Raw genomic sequence first — 24,087 nt, forward strand, 5'->3', positions numbered from 1 at the left:
TTACTACTTAATTAAAAAAAAATAAGAAAAATTGTGTCGTGCGTGCAACTGTTTTGCTTTTATTTTGAAAGGCGTGGCACTTCCGTCTAGCGTACGTGTATGTGAGCTGTGCGTGAAGGTGAACAGTGCGAAGTAATGCTGCCCGAGAAATGTGTGCTGACCCTCAGAAAGGAAAAGTTGACAAGGAGCGCCGTGTTTTCAACAAGACATGGACCGCCTAGTATTTCTTTAGAGAAATGAAAGGTAAAGCCGTGTGCCTGATTTGTGGTACACAGGTTGCTGTGTTTAAAGAATATAATTTGAGTCGCCACCACACGACCAAGCATGAGAAAAAATACATCTGTCTGATAAACAGGGCGCATCAGAGGCTGATGCATTGCTAGCAACACTGCAAGCCCAACAAGGACTTTTTATCAAACTTCACACCAAGAGATGCAGCAGCTTTGTCATTTGAGGAAAAGTTAAAGAAGTTAAGAATAAATTGTACTGATTAATTATTGTTTTTTTATTTGACCTATACACCACAATTTCACATAGCTTAATATAAAGATAAACAGAATAATTGTATTCTTCTAAATACCAGTACCAACTATTTAAAATAATTTAGTGCATTTTACAATGGAAGAAAATTTCGCAGGTTTAAGTTATCGTAGGTGTGGCCCTCTGACACAACTCAGGTTTTTCATGTGGCCCCTTGTAAAAATTAATTGCCCTTCCCTGCTTTAACATTTCTTTCCAAACACTGCCTGTGACGCGGCAGTAATATCGCAGCAACACGGAAGTAACACAGCACTAATAGGGTTTGATTAAATAAAACATACCGATAAAAGTCATAATGGCCCTCCGAAAGAAGCTATGACTACAATGCGGCCCACGAAAGAGATGAGTTTGACACCCCCGGTTTAGAGCCCTTTGACGCAGGTCACCTCGCGTGCATTCCTACTAAAGCTCATAATAGTCACAAGCAAGACAGCCAGAATAAGCAGCAGTCATAGTCGTGTTTCAAAATAGTATTTTTGTTGTTGTTTTATTCTTCAAGATACCGCACAACAGTGGTCCACAGCCTTTTTACGAGTGTATAAAAGTGATCAAGTCATCACAAAAATCACAAAAAAAATCTTATATAAGCCGCACCTGACTGTAAGCCGCAGGGTTCCAAATTTTGGAAAAAAGTCGCGGCTTATAGTCCGGAAATTACGGTATGCACATTTGAATATATTCACCAGTATGTTCAAAAATATTTGCCAGTCAAAAAAGATGTTTACTCCACATTAGCAGCTGCACGCTTCCGTATGATACAATACATCTTTAATTATGAAGCGCTTCTACAACAGCTGTCGCTGTAACAAAGTGCTTTACTCAACATATAACATAAAATTACAATTCAAACAAAACACATTACATACAACATTGGCAATTATACAAACATCACATAACAATTATTCCTACTTTTGCCTCGTTCTTTGGAGCAAATAAAGATGAAAGTGGCCTCCTTTTACCAGTGGTTCAGAGGCATCGTGATCACAGCGGGCATGACGTCACACGCCTGCTAGCCCTAAAGTTGAAAAGTAAATAATCAGATACCGCTCAAAAATAGCGAGGTCGCGAAAGGTGAATTCAACCAATAATGTTAAGGCTTCACACAAACAAAATTTTGGGGGCCTCGGGGCAGCCTCAGAAAAGCAGGGCTCCTTTGGGGTGCTGGGACAGGCTTTCAAAGTAGGGAAAAAAATTCTAATGAGCGAATATAAAATTGCGTTTAAAAAATTCACCACAAAACTATTTAGAGACCGCAATTTTTAAATTTTCCTTGAATGATTGTTTGAATGAGTATTTTTAAGTCATTTTTTAAATGTAATTGTACTTCTATTGAAGTACAAACTGTGAATGTCATCTCTCTTCATAACTTTAAGTATCACATAGAAGGATGCCCTTTCTGATTCTTCTCTATCTCTTCAGTGTTTGGCACTGACAGCAATCGTCACGTCATTTCAGTGTCGTCCACTTACTTGGTTTGCCGTCAGCATTGGTCACAGCATAAACACTGACATTTCTTGACGTTTCTCACTGCTTGATATGTCATTTATCATCTATTTTTTTTGCTCTCGTCTAACTGTGGAATGTAGGATGTCAGGATTTTTTGCTTTTTATTTCACTTACAATGGCAGATTCTTCCTCACAATTGTAAATCTTCCTTTTGAGTCAGTTGAATGTGTTCTGTATAGAAGAGGATAAAGACTAAAAGAGGAAGGCTAAGCGAATATACCATACTTTCTTAGTGTGTTCACCTTGGGGCACTAGTGGAATTAATCAATTTTATACATGTCAGCCCTACTGTTATTTACGGCCACTGTGGAAACACAGGTTCAACAGTTAATCATCTGACTCCGGTTAGGAATTGCTGACCAACAGTTGAGTCCCCAGGCAGTCTTGTAATCCATCGAGTATCTGCCATTTAATTTGCTGGGTACACTTTTCGGGATCTTTGCCCCAATTGACACTCTTTGCCGTTTTTCCACCAGGAATGAGTTTTACAGCTGTGGAAATTAAGGACCTGAGAAGTCGTGAGGAGCTGCACACTTTGCTGTGTATACAGTACAATACGTTTGTAAGCACACAAAAATGATAATTTTTCATATTGCTGTGTGTAGCTCATACATTTGACATAAATCAATCATGCTCATGTGGTTGTGCTGCATGTTTTATTTTATTTTATGATGTTTTATTTTGTGTTGTGTGTTTTGTTTTGTATTGTTTTGTGAGCTGGGTTAGGGAGGGGACACACTGTATGGTTACTTCCAGAAACAGATGGCAACTACTGTATTTTCCGCACTATAAGGCGCACCTAAAAACCTCAGATTTTCTCAAAAGCTGACAGTGCGCCTTATAATCAGGTGTGCCTTATATATGGACCAATATTGAGCCACTACAGCAGGCGTGTCCAAAGTCCGGCCGTCGGGCCAAATGTGTATATATCTTATATATGGACAACGTTTTAAAATGGGCCATTCATTGAAGGTGCGCCTTATAATCCGGTGCGCCTTATATATGGACAAAGTTTTAAAATGGGCCATTCATTTATGCTGCGCCTTATAATCCGGTGCGCCTTATAGTGCGGAAAATACGGTCGTCAAAATTTCAGACAGATGATGTTGGTGAGCTCAAGGAAATGCAAAGAGAGAGATCCGTCATCTGGTGTTCTTTGAAACACCTTTAATTAGTTTCAAGGCATAAGGACATATGGTCCTCCAAACGTTATACATCGTGAGTAGACAGCCTTGCCTACAACATTGTGACGTCATTAGCAAAGGTTCATTCTCTCATGCATTCAAAGAATAATGGACTTTCTTTGAAATACACAGCAAAAATTGAAGTGTTAGAATTTCAGGGTTACATTTTAAGGAGTTGGTTGCAACTCCATGTTATTTGGTTCTTTGTTATGGTGAAAGCTGTTGTGAAAGCTCTATATAGTGTAATGTATCATATCGTACACCTAATGATGCTCCTGGACACATAATCAGTGACGTAACCTGGGGTCATGGGTCTTAAAACTTTAGGAGGGTGACCTAGCTGGGGTTGATGAGGCCCAAGCTTGAGCCCAAGGAGTGCGACCATACCCGCTACGCCTCTCTCCTCCTTATCTACAGCCAACACAGACAGTGAACTACCTGACTGCTACACCCCCTACCCACTCAGAGGTGTTTAATCAGGTTAATATGAACTAAAGGTGTCAAAATTAACCAATTAATTGATAACAAACCGATTATCTAATTGATAGCCTCATATTTTAATAATCAAGTAAGCATTTACAGACATTGTTTAAGTAGAGATTGTTGAAATTTTCCGATTTCAGGCTTTTAAAAGTAATACTTTTCTGATTTAATGAAAGCAGACTGATTTATATTTTGTGTTTAATCAAAATACGACATTTGCAAACCTGTGCTTTCACATTGGAAAATAACGGCCATCAATCTTTCTTGTGAGATATTGGTTAATTGATGTGTTAATCACTAAATACTTTAACACCAAATAAAAAATAATTGTTTAATAAACAGCAATTGGGGATTTTTTTTAAAACACTAACACTAATAATAATGTTTGCTTAATTTAGGGAATAATTGGTAGAATTGTAGACTAAAAATATTCGATATCGACAGCCCTAATTTGCACAATAAAATCTTATTGCAAGAGTTTTAATGTGTCAACAGGTCATTTATTTGAACAAAGTCACACCTCACTCATTTCTCGAGTACAACCATTACTTCGTTAGTTTAACGACCACTTGTTCATGTTTGGAGTCGTCTGCGCTATAGTATGTCCGTGCCTACAACATGCGTGGTGGTCAAGGTTTGCTTCCTGATTTTTTTTTCTATCGATCACGTCTTATCAGGATACATATTAATATTGAATAAGTGCCCAGCCATAGTTCTAACTTATAAAGTAATTATGGTGGTCCCCCTTGGGGTAGCAGCTTCTCAAGCTTTGATGACGATTCTAGTGCCATCTCAATGCTAATAATGTGTACAATGTATAGCTTTTAAGCATACTAGTTTAGAGAGTAACTATTTCATCTATGTTGAAAAGCAGCTCCTATGAATAGAGCATTAAAAACGCCGCTGGTCCGAGGAAAGCTTTGTTCACGGCAAGGGGATTGAACATTTTGTGGACTGTTGCAAAGATAACCTTTTAATCAATGTGAAGAAGACGAAGAGGAAAACATAGAATATGGTGGGGGGGGGGGGGGGGGGGGGGCTTCCGGGAGAACAGATGATCTGTCACTGCCTTTCACAACTTAAGAGCAGCAGTGGGGGTGGACCAATCTGAGGAACTCACCTGGAGCCGAAACGCTTATGCTGCTCAGAAGATTGTAATGACCAGCCTCCTCACAATGATATCTTCACCAGCAGTTGAAGAAAGAGGGTTCTGTGAATCATCAAGGAACCAACCCACCCCACACAAAACTCCCAGCTCCTTCCCCCACACACAAAGCAACGGAGCATCAAGAGGAGAACCACTAGACTGAGGAACATCTTCCCCTCAATCTGTTAGACTGTTAAAGCCAAAGAATGCTCTGTAGCCATCCCATCCATATTCATCCCTTCACATTGAACACAACATACTTGAACATTATTTTTTTTAAATACGAAAAAACCTTGTAATCACATGCAATTGAAACCTCTTGCAATTTCATTTTGGCACATCCACTATTAAGTGAATAACAAAACCAAAGGGACCCAAAGCAGACTGAACAACAGAGCGCAAAAAAAGCAATCATTTAATAGCACAACAATCTTAAAGCACGTGCGGTGTACGCAATATCAAAGTATAGCAAAACGCAAACTAAAGGTGCAGGTACACAAATCACACAAACTATTATCGGGTAGTTAAACAAAACATTGACAATACGGTCTATTTCATTGACATTATGATCAAGATGACAAAAATAAAATAAAGACTAAAACTGCAAACTAAAGAAGTATGTCCTCAAGTGAAGTACAATGTCAAAAGTCAGAGACAACACAAACGATACAGAAGAAAACGGAGGATGCAAAACTATACAATGGTCTCAAAAACCTGAAATAGCAGGTCATGCCGAATAATCTGATTGTGTGTTTCAGCATTTACTGCACCTAAATATCCCGATGATTAACATTATCTACAAGTGTATTTGCACAATACTCATGATACTTTTATGAAAAACAAACAAAAAAAGCACCATGGCCATGATCAATTGCATCCTAGCTTGCTAGGTGGTGAGATGGTCTCCCTTGGGATGAGGTTTACTAACGACCTCTTTTAGTTGCCCTGAGTGAGGTGAGGGCACAGCACAAAACTAACAAACGAAGTGTCGATACATGACCGAATAGGCTTCATTTACATGTATTTAATGCTCATTAGATGGAAAACTATCCCAATAGACGCACATATGTTTCTAGGTATATCACTCTCTAGAGAACACCTGGTCCTACACGAGGCATGTGCACTCCCCACATGGATGTGACACACATACCGAGCTCCTCATTCAAGTGAAAATACACACAACAAAAATGAAAATATTAGATAAACACAATGATTCAAAATTTGCTTTTTCGTGTCCACTCAAATCCTCTTTCGAATCACCACTGATTGATCCACAGCGATACTCAACACAGAAATTCAAGTATAAGAATAATTAAGCATTTTAATACTGTGATAATTATGTATAACATACAATGCCATTATGCATTATTATTATTATTATTATTAGAGCAAATTTTATTATTATTGAACTACATCAAATGTGCTTAAATGTTGAGGGTATAACTTTATTCTGATTAAAAAAAATCACAAAGTAATTAAGGGCACAAAAGCAATGCTATGTTGTGTATGGAGAAAGTGAAGTGGACCATTTTCTCGCATCAGTATTTTCTCATTTGTGTTTCAGAATATTCTCATTTGTGTGTTTCAGAATATAAAAGGAAAAGAAAAGAGAGCTCAGTGCCTGGTGTCCCCAAAGATAAGTGTCTTTTAGTAGTCTGTTCACATCAATAGACTGCAATGCCATTTTGTAAAGACCGTCTTTGCAGCTTATTATCAGCCTAAAAAAAAAGGCTTATTACTCTATCGCTGTCCAATAGTCCGCCTCTACTTTACCATTTCCATAAAAGGAGCTCTTGATTTGTTTATCTTGTCCAGAGGGAGCTACAAATACATATAGACAGGGCACAAATGAGTATTTTGCAAAAGTTATATTGACACGGTTTACCCCCCAAAAAAGTTCCACATGCACTTTTTTAACTTTGAGCACCTGACCCTCTAAAGGTCTCTGCACATTCCAGTTAATCAGGACCCTGAAGTAGCACTTCGTTAAATTAGGCGAACACTGCTTTAGAAAATTAGTTGCCATTGTTATAATGCTTCAGCTTGTCTCCACCAACTGAGAGATTTTGTTATCTACATGAATACACAACTTACAAAAAAAAAAAAAAGCTGGAAGGTGCTGATTTTTTCTACAGGAGGAATAATTCAAACTCTCATTCAAACTCACAACAACTGTCTCACATAGTTGACTGAGAATTATGTAGGGCAGCTGGGGAGCTATGAACAGACTTGCACCAATTCTTTAGAGGCAGATCAATGAGCTATGATAATTATTATAGCCTTGGAACAGACAGAATTTTTTTTAGAGCGGCGCAGATGGCAGAAACAATTGCATCAGCGCAATGACCTAAAGGGATTATACTAAATGTATCTTTTAAATTGTACTTATACAATTTTTAACATTTGCCTATGGTACCGACTTTATTTCAAAGTTGGGTAGCATTGAATGTGCACTTCACTATCCACCAACAGAATGGTTTGTCCGTTCCGCACAGATGGACACTCATTTTGCAGACGAAAGAAAATGGATGAGAAACTTAAAAAAAGGACGGACTAAGCACGGATGGAGGTCGGTTTTTGTCTTAATTCGTGTAATTGTACCTACCCTAACTGGGTCAGCGACGAAACCTCTGATGGACGGCCATTTCACTGATGGAAACGGAAACACGCTCCATTATGTGTGTCTAATGCGCTAATTTACTACTTTCAGACCGAATGTTGGATTTGATTGTACTCTAATTTAGAGCGGAATCCTAGTTAAAGTAAGGCATTATAAACTTAAAAACTTTCCTTGTTTTAAGCTCATAAATAAAGATAAGTGAATATAAGGCTTTCTAAAGCTCTTTGACAGCCACCGTATGGTGTAGAATAGATACAATTATAAAATTGGGTTGATCATGTTTTGTCTGTATTTTTTTTGTAACAAAAGGACAAACGAACGAATGGACAAATAAACGGACTTTTCCACTTTTTTCAGTATAGCCATTCATTGTATCTGAGTTTACAGAAACTGTTAGGGTAACTGTTTGCGAGTAGAGAGTGGTTCTCAAAGTGCATTTTTTGTGTTTATTTTGATGTCTCAGTTATATGCTCGCACACAAATGGACTGACGACAGCAGATTGTGACATTTCTGAGGGGACCATAGGGATGAGGTTTGGGGGAGAGTAAGTGTCTGTCTGTAGGCCTTTGAAATGACCGTCACCTCTCTTCCTTTTAAACACACATATGGAGATACACTTTCGGTCCATATTTTCTCAGACCCTAATTAAAGCATCCATGCACTGTGTCAGTGAGTCAGTCCACCCTGCTTCTTTCTGTTATGTGCTATTGTTGCAGCGGTGAGGTGAGAATAGAATAGTTGGTACAACTACAGGGCCTGCGAATGGAGTTCGCTTGCGACAGTAATTTTGCCCTTTTGTTACTCTCCTGTTGTTCTGGCCAGGATCTTCAAAAGTGGAGCTATTATGGTGAAATTGATGATGCATTGTTTTCAGACCGCCAAAATTTGGCACACACAGAGAGAGCAGTGTGTGAAACATCTCATTGTGTGGCTTCATTGTGTTTATGTACAGTACATGGTTTGAGTCCTCTAACAAGGGCAAGTCTTTTCATAGCGATAGTGGAGACAGCTGTTACCTTTATCACATCCTTTTTTTTTTTAATCTCCAGTAATCGCTCCAGTAATCTTATTCAGCCATTAGCACAAAAGGAGAAAACGAATGAGAGAGACTGTAAACTATTGAAAGCATAAATAATCAATTTCTGGGATCATTTGATTTTTACAAAAAAGACACATCATTACCAGGACAAGAGGGGACACTGAAAGAATGCGAAGCTATTTTGTTTTAAATCTGCTGTTGAAATGAAAAATGCATGAAAACACTAGGGCCAAAAAAGAACAGCGACAGTCAGCAAATACTGTGCATCACTGTACATCAGTGTGTATGCCTCTATGCCTTTTCAAGGATGCCCATTTGTCAATGCAGATTGCAGTGTGGTGAAAGGACGTGGGTGGATATTAAACGCTAACACCTGAAAAACAGTCAAACTGTAATTTTGTGTGCGTGCGTGTGTGTGTAGGTGTGTGTGTGTGTGTGAGAGTGTGTGAGTGTGTGTGTGCGCGCGTGCGTGTGTGTGAGAGAGACCAAGCAATTTGCATATTCAGAGGATGCAGGGGGATCTTAAATGCATGCCATTGAATGTTGACATCCATCCAAAGTCAATGGCTCTCTCCCTCTCTCTCTCTCTCTCTCTCCCTCGCTCTAGCTCTCTCTCACTCGCTCTCTCGCACTCGCTCTCATTTGTCTCCCCCCTGACACCACGACAATCCTCCTTCCCTCTGTGTGCACATTCTTTTCCCACACTATCCCTCCATCGCCCTCATATTCATCCACATCCCATCCACCATTATCATTCGTCCATCCACCGCTCCCCATTTGGTTCTGACATCCTCAGCTTTGTACAGAATGCAGAACTATCCAAGAACTCTCAGGTGGTTCAAGCCTATTACTTTGTGCGATAGAAAAATACTGCTGGGGCGTTCTGATTGAGGCCTATTAAAATTCATAAGCTGTGGAATAATGCCAGAGATAAAATAATAATAATAATAATAATAATAATAATAATAATAATAATAATAATAATAATAATAATAACAAGAAAATAAATGGCTGCATGGTTGGAGGGTGAAGAAGTAGTATGAATATTATGCATGTATGTGTGAATGTACACTCTTATGAAAAAAAGATGAGAAAGGAGCAATGAGTGTTTGGTGGTCTCATGGGCCTTTTACATCTTCAGAATTATTGCTATGTTTCTCCTGTATTTGAGAATAGTTCATGAGAATGACTTCTATCATTTTTTTGTCAGCCCACTCTCCATACCCACTTGTATTTCTAATACTAGCTATTTTCCCTTTTTCTGGTATGTACTCCTGTTAAAGAATATTCCCTCTTGGTTGTTATGGTTATGGAGGTACTTATTGAAGATTATCACACACGCATTTACTCATACACGCACAGCAGCAACTTAGTTTCTCCACGGTCTTGCCTTTTTAGAGTGCACGAACAGACTACATCAACAGCGTGTGAATCAATAGAGGACAGAGGTCAATAGAGAACGCGCACTGACTGGTAAAACACAGATTTCACTGGGCGATCTGGCCTAGCTTAAAGCAAACCATCTCTTTCACCTCTTACCATTTGGCTTCCTCATCCTTGTCTCCATCTTGTGCAAATTATAGACTCAGCTGAGTCGCCACAAGGCTAGAAAATGTTGAAAGCTTGGCCGAAATGGTTTCACTTGGCTCGTAAATGTGTGGCTTCAACAGCAAATAATAAAAATGCTGTTTAGCTCAATTAAACCAGATACCGTGACAAGGTTTTGTATTTCCATAGTCAGCAGTCGTGAGGGCTACTAAAATAACTGATCAATACACTTTGTGGGAATTGTACCTAAAGGGCGTGACAATACGACGTTCATTATTGCGCCTCAGAATCGCCAAATTGAAGTATTATTCATCAGAAAACATTGTGTTTTATAAACTCAAATGACACTTGTCTGTGCAACTTAGGGCAATGCTATTTCATATTTTTTTACAATGCCGCTTGGGTGACGCATTTTAACCCCCTCCCCCAACAACAACAACAACAACAAAACGCAGCCATGGTTCTTATTGTGGCTAAAGTGGAACTGCTCTTCCCAGCATACTTGAAACAGCGTTATAGTGCAGCCTGACACAAAACATTGACTTAGCAGATAAAAGAGATGATGAATATAAATGATGAATGACAATAACAAATTGATGTGTAATTAAACTAGTCCTATAATAAAATGGCAAATCTCTTAGAGGATGTCATGGAGAAAAGAATATCACCTTGTTTACTTCTCGACTGTAATAAACAGAACTGTTCACACTGTTATCAGGCTTGATCTTTTCCATGAAAAACTCTGCATCCAACTACAAAAACAAAGCAGGGCAATTAATTAACAAACAGGACAAAAAAAGAAATTCAGTCCATTAGACAGCTGACTGCATAATTCATAAGTAATAAAATGACTGCACTTTTGACATTTTTGGTTTGCATTTTTGGATGGCTGCTAGTGGATAATTTAAATGTGGCTTTACTTTTCATGAATAAGAGGAAGACTTTCTGGTAAATTGACATTTTATTATTGTTTTAAACTCCACATCTAATTGGTCCGAAGGACTGCCAAACCTACCTGGACGCTGATCAGCCACCTCGATTGTGAGCATGTACGCACACGTATGCACAGTGCACACTTTTTAAGGCTTTAAGAATCCAGATGCCACCGTGGTGTCTGCCTTAGCTGCCGTATGAGATCATTATTTCACATGAGAGGTCTATATTCCTAGAATAGCAGGCTACTTATTATCCACAGTATTCATATTGCATAACACGTGCCGATATAAAATCCCACTTAACTTTAACAGCAACAGTTGACACAAGCTGAAGTTTGTCAGCTTTCATTATTTATTTTAGCCTAACAAGTCGAAATCCATTGACTGACAAGAACATCGTGAACACCAGCTAGATATTCATTTACACATGTGACAAGATACAGAGGCAGCTTGCTGAGGAAGACAGTGATTAGCGGGAAAGGGAATTGGACCGGCTGTGATGATTTTATGTCTGTCAAATGGATAGGAAAAAAAAAAGCTCACTCTACAGCTTTTGGCCGTTAAAGGAGAGTGTACGTTTAAAGATGGCCCATGTCCTTTTTTTTAACTAAAGGCACTCATCATATACTTCTGTCTGCATATAAACTACTCTATTTTCTTATCTCAAGGCTGGCAGCCAGTGAACCGCAGCCTGCTTTGTGGTATATGATGTACACTGGCCTAATATCTGCCATCCTCATTCTCATCCAGAGTTTCTTGAACCTGTCAGGCATCCATGTCTGTAACTGTGTATATGGGGTAAAACAGCTAACTTTGCAAAGTTAATTCACTACTCTGGCAAATGTTTATTCACAGCAGACTTGATTAAATGTTTCACTTTGATTGCACAAGCAGATCAAGTACTCCTTGATACGTTTAATCTTATATTCTACATAATAGATATCTTTCAACAGTGGATTACATTCAATAATGAGGACTAGTAGCACATAGTAGCCTCATTATTCAGCCGTTCTGGGTTTGAGCTTTCAGATTGCAACATTCAATGTTCTCCTCAGTTTGTGTGGAGGTTCTTTTCTCTCTCTCTAAATTTGAAAACCAGGCACTTTGGATGTAAAGAAACTAGCATGAATGTGAGCTTAAAAAAATTGCGGATGTGCTGGTTGATTGTCTGACAAACATTCAAGAGGAAAACTAGTTTGAAATATATGCTTTGTGTCACCAGTCCGTGAACTCTTCTGAAACACCTTAGACAAAATAAGTCATGTGCAAGAAAAGGTATGACTTACAATGAACCCCATGAATCAAATATCTTTGCCCTTAAACAGCAGCAATTAATATTCTTGACAAAAGCAGCCCTTTTACCTTTCCACCTTGCTTTTCAAAAGACACATCTCTCTTTGCTACTCACTTTCTAAACCATAATAAAATTGTTACATTGGCTTTAAATGTAATATCTATGTGACATTCAACAAACATTCATTATAAATTATGGATGCAAAATGTTAGAAAAGAAAAACACACACCATTGAGCAGTTATCACTAAGGCCTGGAATGGAAGCTTCCATCTGCACAATACTTTCATTTCAAAGGAAGACAATTACATACAGCCCATACAAACAAGCCAAATTAATCCAGAGAGCTCTGCTTAGTTTCATTCTCGTCCATTAATCATGCCACGGATAAGGAAAGACATGATCTGATTGTACAATAAGGTGATACTTAATTTGCATTGAATAAATAAAGACGCTGAAAAGTGGCCATGCAGAACTCCATGGAGAGGCTTTTTCCCATCACACTTCAGACTACAAATAACATAGATGTTAACAACAAAAGGTAGATGCTCAATTGTACTTTGTTTTTGTCGCCTAGAATAATTGGAAAATAAGTTGGTGGCATTCAGGAGTCAACAACATGCAACATATCAATGTGATCCGGGTCCAATTATACAGTGATCGATCGGGACAGAGATATATACTAGTGAAAGCCTCTTGAACAATGTGGAAACAGAATGAACATGGTAAAAGTCAAATAACACAATGACATGGATCCAAAAGCAATTTCATTTACATAAAAACACTCTAGGTTTTTTTTTTTTGTTAGATTTATTATTTTAACCAATTTAGAAAAAGTCAGGGTCTACTGAGTTTTGATTAAATGGAGAATCAGAAAGTTCAAAAACTCAAGAGGTTTAATATTTGAATGTTTTTGAATTCATTTGGTGTAAGCCTCACAAGGTTCATGCTTAATGTCAAGTGGATTCTTTAGTTATGGATGTAGTCACAATGTTGATCATGAATAAAATAATTTGAACAATAAATATATTGAAGAGAGCGTCATTGAGGACATACTAATTCAAACAAAGTTGGGCGAGTTTTTTTTACAAGGTCAGCAGTATCAAAGTAAAGTGTTGTAGAGTATCTTATTGAATTTCAAACACACACACACACAATTTCTTGGCAAAGTACCAAGTCTTCCTTGGGCAACCCTGGTCTAACTAAGGATATTTTGAGAAAGGCACAGTCATGCCACTATAATCACATCATTACACATCGTTCTGTGGATAAAAGAAAAAATATTACAGCGCACATGTGAATTATTAATTTGATTATTTATTTTACAATTCTGTGTGATACTAAAAGTGTGTGTGTGTCTGGGGGGGTGCGTGTGTGCGTGTGTGTGTGTGTGTGTGTGTGTGTGTGTGTGTATGTGTACAGCAAATCAGTCGAAGCTGCATGAAATTGAGTGTCAAGAAATTGTATTTACATGCAAAATATAACCATTGCAACGAGCCAGTCTCCCAAATAGAAAGTGACTTTGAGGATGCCTGTCACTGGTTATAAAACCTCATTTCCTAAACAACTTTGACATTGCTGTTCAATCGGCAATACCAACTGACAGACCATCCACTTTTCTGTGTCTTTCTGTCCTTTGCCCACCTACACACTATACTGTATGTATTATTAAGTACGTATCTCACTTGAAGCAACAACCCATTCCATATGCAGTCCAAAACACATTGTTCTTTGTGCAGCGGCTAGTGTTGAAAGTATAATATGTCATTCTGTTGAATTGTGCCAATATTTTATGTCTAATTGAATTGCTAAGAATTCACACCCCCTCTACCTTAATGCAAATATGTTGGCAGTCGCCACAACGAGGAAGCTTGTAGATCAAATGGATTAATTTGCTGATTTACAAGGGTGTGGCTACGTGTTTCTTCTAAATATCGTTAGCGCTCTATGGACAAAGAGTAGGCATGATTACTGGCTTTAAATAGGTTATATTTTATTCTGTGAAAACAGAGGCTTTAACCATTGGGAAAATGCATTTTCACAACAAATAAAGAACAAATAAAAAGCATATCTGACCATATAGTTGTGCAAATCCAGCCTTGATCGCTACCTTTATGGGTGACCTTAAGTACCTTAAGTACATACACCATTGGGGGATCAATTAAACTTTTTTCTCCTTTGACACCTCCTCCAAACTGGGGATTTCACATTAGTCTGCATGCTTGTTGCACTGCACAATCCCAATCTCCCCCCACCTAACCCAATTAAGGCCCTCTTCAAAGGAGTGTGTTAACTCCTCGAGAAGGGGCAATGATGTAGCTTTTCTCCTGACCCACAGCGTCGTCTTACACACTTGTTATTCTACTGAGGAGGTGCACTGCAAAGAAATTAGAACCACCATTGCCACGTCTAGCATGTTCGATTTTTGCTCATTTATGTCTCTTTATTTGCTTAGGGAAAATAGTGAACAAAAATTATAAGACAACATTTAAAAGTTAGTGTACAAACCACTGGAGAAACACATTTTTTTAAAGTATCCAGATATTTTTTTGTTAATTATAAAATTAATTATAATCTAATGCTAGCATTGTGTTAAAATTATGAGTGTTTAGGGGGCTGCTACATGTGGTCTATCAAATACACTGTAGTTCAATGGTGTTTGAATGTCGAGGGGCACGTGTCAAGGAGGGATCCTATGCAGATTGAACATGCCACCTCATCTGGATGTGGAGTCCATGAGAAGGTGAACCGACGTTTCCCTTTCGGACTGTGCTGGCCGGCTGCAGGCCTGGCCACCAGGCGCTTGCCAGCGAGCCCCACTTCCAGGACTGGCCCGGTGACACAAGTCCAGGCTAAGAAAATAATCTTCCATAATTTGCCATCATCATCATAGGGGTCTTCAGAGCTGTGCCTCATGTGTTCTAGGTCAAATATGCCATGGCTGACCCCACCAGGGGCATAATGCCCCAGGCAACTTGGCTACTAGTCTGAGTGGGACATGCACCCCTCTCCACCATGACAAGGTGATGGCTCATTGGAGAGACGTTTGGTGCTCAAACTGAAAATACAGTCAATGCTTTACCTGGTTTTATGAGTGCTCTGGTATGCTTGACACAGTAAAATTCAGATGCAAAGCTAAAAAATGCTCAAACCTTGGTTGTCATGGTAGCACAAGGCCATACTTGCATTAACACACACCACAATTATTGAGCCATGCAGTATTTTGAACAAGGCATGATAGGTATGTTTTATTAAAAGATCTATGATGTATTTGTGGAAAAGGAAGTGATTTGACCTTGTGCATTTGCACTCACACATGCTATTTTACTTTTCTGTGGGGGAAAAAAAAGCAACGTAGAGTAGACATTTAGCCAGCAATTTTGTTGGGCAGAAATCCTCCCCCCCCCCCAATAAGAATTTAGAGAGTGAGCACTGCTATCATTAAATATGCATGAAATAATCTACTGTTACTGTGCTCAGGTGGCCGTGCAGTGATCATGGAGGACGTAATGATTTCTATTAAATAGTCAAGTTTTTAATTAAATTAGCAACAAATACCAAAGATTTACCATCAAATTAAATCATTTTAAAGGTGTACAACTACAGTGGATGTAAAACCAATGACATTAAACTTGTATCTAAATAATAAATGCTGTCCGCAACCACTCTGAAGCAAAACAAACTTGATGTATACTTTTCAAATTAAACACAGGAAACAAGCAATGCATCAGACCAAGCAATATTTTGCACACATCCTAAGTTGCTTGGTTTAACAGCTATTTCTTTGACTAGAGCTGTGAGGAATTCCCAGAGTCTCTTGTAACACAAAAAAGTTGCAAGATATGGCTTTTTTTTTTCTTTTCAGTTTTATTGTTTTTTTTTTTAATAGTCGGTCAAGGAGGCTAAAAAGCAATTAAAAAAAATGGTTACAGTCTTTATATTGGCAACAATGTCTACTAGAACACTTTTACGACCACTTTCGTCAATATAGCTCTTTTTTTTAATACTCTATATTTATGATGCTTATTATTTACAACTCTTTGCCACTTTCTGACCAGCATTATAACCTTTGAGCGGAGAGAGGAGATCATTGACACCATCATCAAGGTCATAAACACTAGTTGTTTTAAATTCCAGGTAGAAAAACTATTTCCCTAGCCTGACAAAAATATCCATCCATCATCGGAACCGCTTGTCCTCCATTAAGTAAAAAGTCACTGTTGTAAATTCTGAGAGATACTGTTAACATTTTTACACTAGAAACAGCTGGGTGACAACATCGATTATTTATGTACATGGGGGGATGGAAAGAGTTTGTAATTCACATTTTACGCTTTGCTTCCTATTAAAAGATAATGTTCACAGTCCAGGTTTATAAAATCAACATATTCACACATAACATGCATAGAGAAACAATGGTTTCATCAAACATACTCCCAGCATGTAATCTTCTAAATATGCCATGTATTATATAATATCTTCTTTTTCTTATTTTACTCTTCTTTGGGCGTAATAGAAAAAAACTGAAGGAAATTCTCAAAGTGAAAAAACAAGATTAGCACAGCCTGTTTGCAATGAGGCACTCGTATACAATTTCTGTCTCTGCCAGTCTTAATTCAGTCTGCATTTTGTTTGCTTTTAAAGCAAGAAGTACAGAAACCTGTAATGAGCCAGCCTTTCAGACATTATATTTGATCTGTCAGATTATTTGGTTTGAATTTAGGCCCCCAAATGTTCTTGCCTATGCACCTTAGGGCTGTGCAAGTAACAATAGAATTGATATTAGTGTGAATATTGGGATTACATCTATAACAAATGACTAGTATTGATCATTTCCATTTAATGGATTATGTGTACATTTTACATTGAGTTAAATAATGCCTTGCATTTTGTCATCTAGCAGTTTTGTATTATTGTGGCACTACATAAAATACAGCTACTGTCTGAGTGAGAATAGCTTAGGTTAAATGCAAGTAAATTGTGTGCATTTTTTTCTTGTTCTCTCTGGTTGGCAGCACAAGGACAACGGAAAGGAAACAAAAACAATGGTAAATAAGGTTTCAATGATTAGTTTGTTTAATCAATCGAATCAAAACAAGATAGAAATTGTCTGAACTAAAGGAATTAAAGATAGAAAGGGACTAACAATATGCAGAATACTACTATAGACTACATTAAAACTTAATACAACAGTCAAAGTGTGATACCATTGAAGATATTATGGCACAGTTAAGAACTTAACAAGAAAGTTTAATGTTCACAAAACATGTTATTTAATAAGACAAGCAATTTAAAATATCCTATTGTTTTATCTGTATGTCGGTATGTATGTATGACATTGGCAATATTGGCACCAGTGTTTATTTGGTATCGAGCGATACCAAAATCTCAGTTATAGCAAAGCTCTACTGCCCTTCCCTTGTTTCTACAACTGTCATTTAAGCTGGTTCCATGATTATCGTCGGCCAGTTCAAGCGAGCGGTATTGGATTTACTGTTAGCAGAATTCCAACATCCACTTTGTGGATACTGCTTGAAATAACTGGAAATATTCATACTAACATTAAAACACTAACATATGCATCTTGTATGACTATCCAGGATTGTTTATGATCATATTGATAATTTATAGTGAACATAAGAACTGGATTATGCAGACTGATGTAAGAAGAGGGTTACATTAAAACCAATGTCCAATTCTCAGAATGTGTTATATTTTGTCAATGTGAGAGATTATGTGCAAAGAGCCCATTAGGCTGAATAATACTGAGTTAATTAAATTATGTGTTTTCAGCGGCAAGATTCTGAATAATGTGACGGGTGGCTGCACCTGTATGAATATGGCATCCATGGATGTAATGACAGACCATTTTCTGTTTTCAGCTAAGAATGTTCACCTAAAAAAAAATGTTCTCACGAGCAAACCAGACAATTTCAACAAAACACTTGTGAAAACCCAGAGGTTTTTGATAACACAAGTTAAAAACTAACCAAACTAAATACCTGTGTACAAAGTCACTGCATTTCAAGAAACCACAGCAACGTGTAGCAACTGCCCACTGAGATTCGAACGGCAAACTTTTCAAATGTGACAACGTTTACATGCAGTAAATAACCCTTTGAGACACCCTTGTAAATATAGTTTGTAAGGCAGGGGCAATCACAATCTTAGTGTTAAATAAGATCCCTATTTTTCCTAAAACTAAGCATTAAGATAAAAGCTATAGACACTCCGAATCTAAGGAATGTGCACCAGAAGTATTGGAGTTTGCCCTCTATCACATGAATCTTTAATGGATCCTGAAAGAGCCCACTGATCTATGTGAATACATTAAAGATTTTAAATATTTTCTATTCAAACTAATACTTCCCCCAATTAAATGTCCCAGTACATGTTTGGGCATGAATGACCATGATTAACCCTTACCCCTGTGGTCTTTTTTTTCAAACCTGTCCGAGCAAATTGTCTGCCAATTACTTAAGGTCATAATTAGTATGCTGTCATAAAATCCCTGCATCAACAGTCTCCTCTTATTAAAACATTCCACTCTACTTTTCTCTGTTAGAAAATACAACCCACTCAGAATGTATCCAAATGAGAGAGTGCACGCAGAATGTATCCAAGAGAGAGAGAGAGAGAGAGAGAGAGAGAGAGAGAGAGAGAGAGAGAGAGAGAGAGAGAGAGAGAGAGAGAGAGAGAGAGAGAGAGAGAGAGAGAGAGAGAGAGAGAGACAGAGAGAGAGAGAGAGAGAGAGAGAGAGAGAGAGAGAGAGAGAGAGAGAGAGAGAGAGAGAGAGAGAGAGAGAGAGAGAGAGAGAGAGAGAGAGAACATCTAAGCACAGTTAGAACTTACCCCTTTTGATCAAAACGATATAAAATTTTACAGGATTCCCATTGGGTCTTTATTTTCCATGGATTTTCCTCAAGATGAAAATAACATGAAGGTTTTATCATTCTGCTAATCAAAGCAGAGCTATGTGTATTTTCACTATCACTAAAATCCCTCACATTCTTTTATTTTTGTCATTGCCTCAAGAACAGCATGTGGCCTCCGACCACACTTTGAATTGCCCCTTGATTCATAATAAAAAGGGGGGTGGGGGGCAAACTAGAACAAAACTAAAATATAAAAAAAAATACAGACTAAAAATCTGCAGATATGCAAACTGATTGCAGAACAGCAAGTACGCAGGGGTCGAGTACAGGTTTAAGTTGTAATATTACTATTCACGACTAGATGGCAGAAATGGCTTCGTTGTGCTTATACCTGGTCTGATACTGCAGTGTGAGTAAGCCACATATTTTGGGATTTTGGATGATATACAGGGCAAACATATTACCGCCATAATTACAAAAATTTGAGTTAAAAATTTAACAAAACACTGTCCTTAAATGGTAGTTTTTTTTATACAGAAGCTCACTTTTTCCACTCGAACAAAAATAAATGACAGTATGATAGTTTTATAATGCATTTACACTCATTATGAAGAATAAATTACATTGAGAACATACATTTGGCACTAATGCACACGCCCTAAGTAGAATGGAATGCAATTAAAGTCATGCACATCTATCCTCAATGAATATAACAGGGCATTAACCAGTTCTTCATGTTCCAAAAACACTTTCAATTAAACATTTTCTGATAGCAAAGAGAGCAACAAAAGCATCTTTAGTGAGACGGGCATGTTGTGAAACAGAATTTCTGGAACACTTCACCAGAGTGCAACACGTACCATGTGTGAGTGCGCACAGATGGCAGAAACGACGGACAAAAAGTGAAACCCCAAATATGAACTGACAGGTTAAGCCTTTTCGAGACAGCTGGTAATAGCATATGGACTCATAGTTAGCCCCCCAAACCATTTTTCAAAAGCTTTTCCTGACAAAGAGCTACATGTGAAAACTGAGGGCATAATTAAATATTGAGTTGTATATCCTCTCACACTTTGAGCAGTTTCCTGCCCAGTCCTCCCACCGTCAACAAAAATGTATTGTGGTCCATCGCAGATTGCGAACGATTCCGGATGTTGAAGAGAACCTTCAAACACCTCGTCGACAAAAGAATTCAGGGGCTATTGAAATTGGCCATTTTCCTCATGCATCTTGTGTGCTTCACACACCACGGTGTTGCAATGAACATGAATGGTGGTTAAAGAAGTGTTGTATCAATAACTCTTCAATTATTTTGATTATGATATTTTAACTAAAGGTCTTTCTTTTTAATGCTTGCTCAATACAGGCATTTTCAATTTAATTTAACAACAGACACTTTTCTTTCATAAATTAAATTATTTCACTCAGGACGATGTACATTTAGAAAGAGTTGAAGTGGTGCTGCCTGATTGATGCTTTTTCTTATTTGTTTTCTTTTTTGTTTGATACTTCCTTTGTGTGTATTTTTTTTGCACTTCTTTGTTTCCTTCCTTTGTACAATTATTTTTTGTTTGCGATTTTTGATTTGCAGTTGTGTATCATCTTTTGTAATGCTCTTTTGTTTTTTGCTTGCTCAACATTCTTTTTTTGTTTACTTGTTTTCTGTGTTTTTGCGATTTGCACTTCAGGGCCACCTTTCTGCCATTATACTGGCAAAAAAAAATGTTGTTTTTAAAGGTTCAGATGAAAGAAGTCACAGATGTTGGTTTACTTTTACAAAACGATACTTGTGGGACTGAAAATGTGTTAGAACAGACAGATAATGATGCCATTGCAGTTGCTTTCTTGACATACCACACTGTATCACAGCCGTCCCATAGCAGATTTCTGTTTGAGCCAGAGATAATGATGCTGATATGGTCTCAGCTTTGGGTGTTGTCATCTGAACAAGACTCGACTTTGTTTTCTGTGAATGACACTGAAGGCAGCATGTGCAAGAGATTACATTATAGCAGTAAAGACTATCTCTGATGGTGAGATTTAAGTGGGACATCTATTAACATACAGCCATCAAAGAATGCAATCCCATCAAGTGAACTTTATTTATATAGACCTTAATCACAAACGTCTCTCAAAGGACTTCAGAGGCCCAAAGGTGACAGGGATTGGTGACATCCCCAACTAAGAAAGGAAAAACTCCAAAACACGGGTGGAAATAGAACAACCCTTTAGAAGTGATCACAGATGGAGGATTCCCTCTTTTAAGATGACAAGGCTGCACTAAATGGCATTTTTTGCACAATATAGTTCAGGTGCACAATGTTAGTAAAGACATTATAAGGATACATTTATGCAATCTAATCTAATCCAATCCAACTTTATTCAGCTGCAGCTGTAACAAAGTGCTTCACATATCCAATTAATTTATCCATTCATGATTAATTCACAAAATATAGTGAGATAACGTGCCACAGGTAGAGTTAGTGTTTCTTTGCAGGACTGGACCCGGTCGATCAGTACAGAATCTATATATCTACAGTCTCAGATGAAAAGTGACAACTTGAATTAAGATTGTCCATTTACATCATCATGGGCATCTTGGCCTGAAACCACTTCAATAAAACTGATGTGCTGTTGGAACACAGTGTCCAGTGAGTGTACAAATGACAGAAAGGGCCATAATTTGTAAACACATTGATAACACCATCACATAAGAGTAATTTTCCCAAGATTCAAAGCAAGCAAAAGCAACAACTCATAGGCTGCATATTAAACCACAAATAAGATTTTCATGGGTTGAGCTGTTTATTTGATGTCCTGAGAAGAACTTGTCTTTAAAGAACATGAAATCCCATTTCCAGGCTTTCAGTCTGTTTACCTCTATTCCAGATCATCTTTCATTGGCAGTACTTTGTCTTCTTTATTTCTCTGATACGTAAAGCTGCTACTGTATGCCAATTTCCCATGTACTTTTTTGCATTTGTGAATCTTCACTTTTTAATCTCACTACTCTTGAATTTTAAACACACAGCTCTCCACAAATCTATTCTTCTCCACTTGTATATTCAAAAGGTTTGGGCTCATAGACTGTCAGGCTTTTCTTCCCAACCATCATCCCCCTGCACCCAGCTCCAGCCTTCCTGTGTGGCGTTTGCATGTTCTCCCTGTGCCCGTGTGGGTTTACTCGGGGTACTCCGGTTTTCTGTAAACTTCCAAAAGCATACTCCGTAGGTGTGATAGTGAGTGTGAATTTGTCTATGTGTGCCCTGCGATTGGCTTGCAACCAGTTCACGGTGTACCCCACCCACCGTCCAGAGACAGCTGGGATCGACTCCAGCACACCCACGACCCTTATGAGGATAAACGCTATGAAAGATGAATGAATGAATAATTCATAGACATTTGGAATTCCTAAAAGGCCTCAGAGGATCCGGTTAGAATTGATATATCGTAAACAAGATACAGATTTTGTTTTCTCTAAATTCTCACACTCAATAAGGAGAGTATTATCTGGTTCTTTAAGCCAATAAGGCATTCTAGCAGTCCAGATTTGGTTTTTGCATGACAGCAAAATCACCCGAGAAACACATTGAAGAAGGACAGAAGTAGGAGAAAAGGTTGCCAAGTATTTCATTAGATGTAGATTATCTGAAACATAACCCATTAGATTCCATTGGCATGAGGAAATGACCCGGATTGTCACATTATACTTTTTCTTGTTTATCAGTGGAAGCAGAGAATTAAGAAAGTAGATAAGAGATCCGCTTTCACAGATACAGAGTGCTCCCTTGAGAACACAAGGCAATGAATCCCCTCCTCAATAAATAAAGGAGCACATTTGTATTTGTCAAGCAGTCCTGATTTTCTCAAGTTCTTACCCCAACTTGAAAAAGGGCCGTCGTCCTTAGAAGGCAAGAACTCAGATCTTTTTCTTTTTGCAATTTATTGCAGGGTTAATTAGAGGGTCCACTTTTCCTTTGTGAATATATCAAAATGATTGAGCTACTCAAAGTCCAGATAAACACAGCTTGGAGCTCTAACCAAACATTTCAAACAAACTAAGCATTAACCAAACTTAGAACTATAGCATCCAAGTCAATTTCCTACCAGTTGCACGTGACCAGGAACTGATGAGTCGCTTAGGTGTTCTTTGCCTTCTATGTTTAAGCTTCTTTTCTTCACTAACAAGCTTTCCCTTGTTTGTTCCCCCAGCTCACATGCTGGTCTGTGGGCAGTATGGCCCCTGGCATTTGACAGGAAGTTTGGGGAATTGTGATGTGGCTGTTTTTTCTCTGCCCCCTCCAGGTTTGGAGAGGGACTAGAGGATATTTTGACTGAATGATCATACTGCCTCAGTCAGTTGACGTGACAGTATTTGTTTTATATCAGTGCCAAAATGATTAGACAGTCTTATGACCATAGATATGTGCAGTATCTCATGTTGAGCATTATAAAATTGAAGATACAATGTTATTTTTCTGACTAATGATCAGGTAATTAATTAACAAAAATTGACTGATTTCTATGAACTAACGAGATTGCCTGGATCCTGATTAAACAATGAAAGCCATTTCATCATTTTATCACCGATAGCTGGGTCATCCCCAATGATCTCTTGTCTGGATCTCTCTTTTGCACGAGAACAGTCCCGGGTCTACTTCTTTGGGTGGAGAAATTTGGTATTAGATAATCTGCCTGGCACTCTTAAATGAAAAGCTGCAACAGGGAAGAGTGATTAAAATGTAACTGCACAAAGTGCATGATTTTTATTTCTTCATCTTAAACACATAATTGCTCATATCTTTTCATGTTTGATGCATTATGAGGTTGAACATTTATTCTACCATCCTTTTAATTGAAAGAATAACAAAAGTGCCCAAATGTCAATGTTAACTTTTATTTTAGATGTAATGATAG

General features: G+C 38.0%; 1 long non-coding RNA gene across 1 annotated transcript; it reads right to left on the minus strand.

Moving 5' to 3' along the window:
- Positions 1 to 1,260: 1,260 nt before the first annotated feature.
- On the minus strand, positions 1,261 to 23,457 carry LOC137840287 (uncharacterized). The gene is made up of 3 exons (XR_011086821.1): positions 23,278 to 23,457; positions 10,737 to 10,820; positions 1,261 to 1,555 (listed from the first exon to the last, which is right to left on the minus strand). It is a non-coding gene; the product is annotated as an uncharacterized lncRNA (long non-coding RNA).
- Between the last annotated feature and the right edge of the window lie 630 nt (positions 23,458 to 24,087).

This window comes from Syngnathus scovelli, chromosome 5 (assembly GCF_024217435.2).
Source record: "Syngnathus scovelli strain Florida chromosome 5, RoL_Ssco_1.2, whole genome shotgun sequence".
Classification (NCBI taxonomy): Eukaryota; Metazoa; Chordata; class Actinopteri; order Syngnathiformes; family Syngnathidae; genus Syngnathus; species Syngnathus scovelli.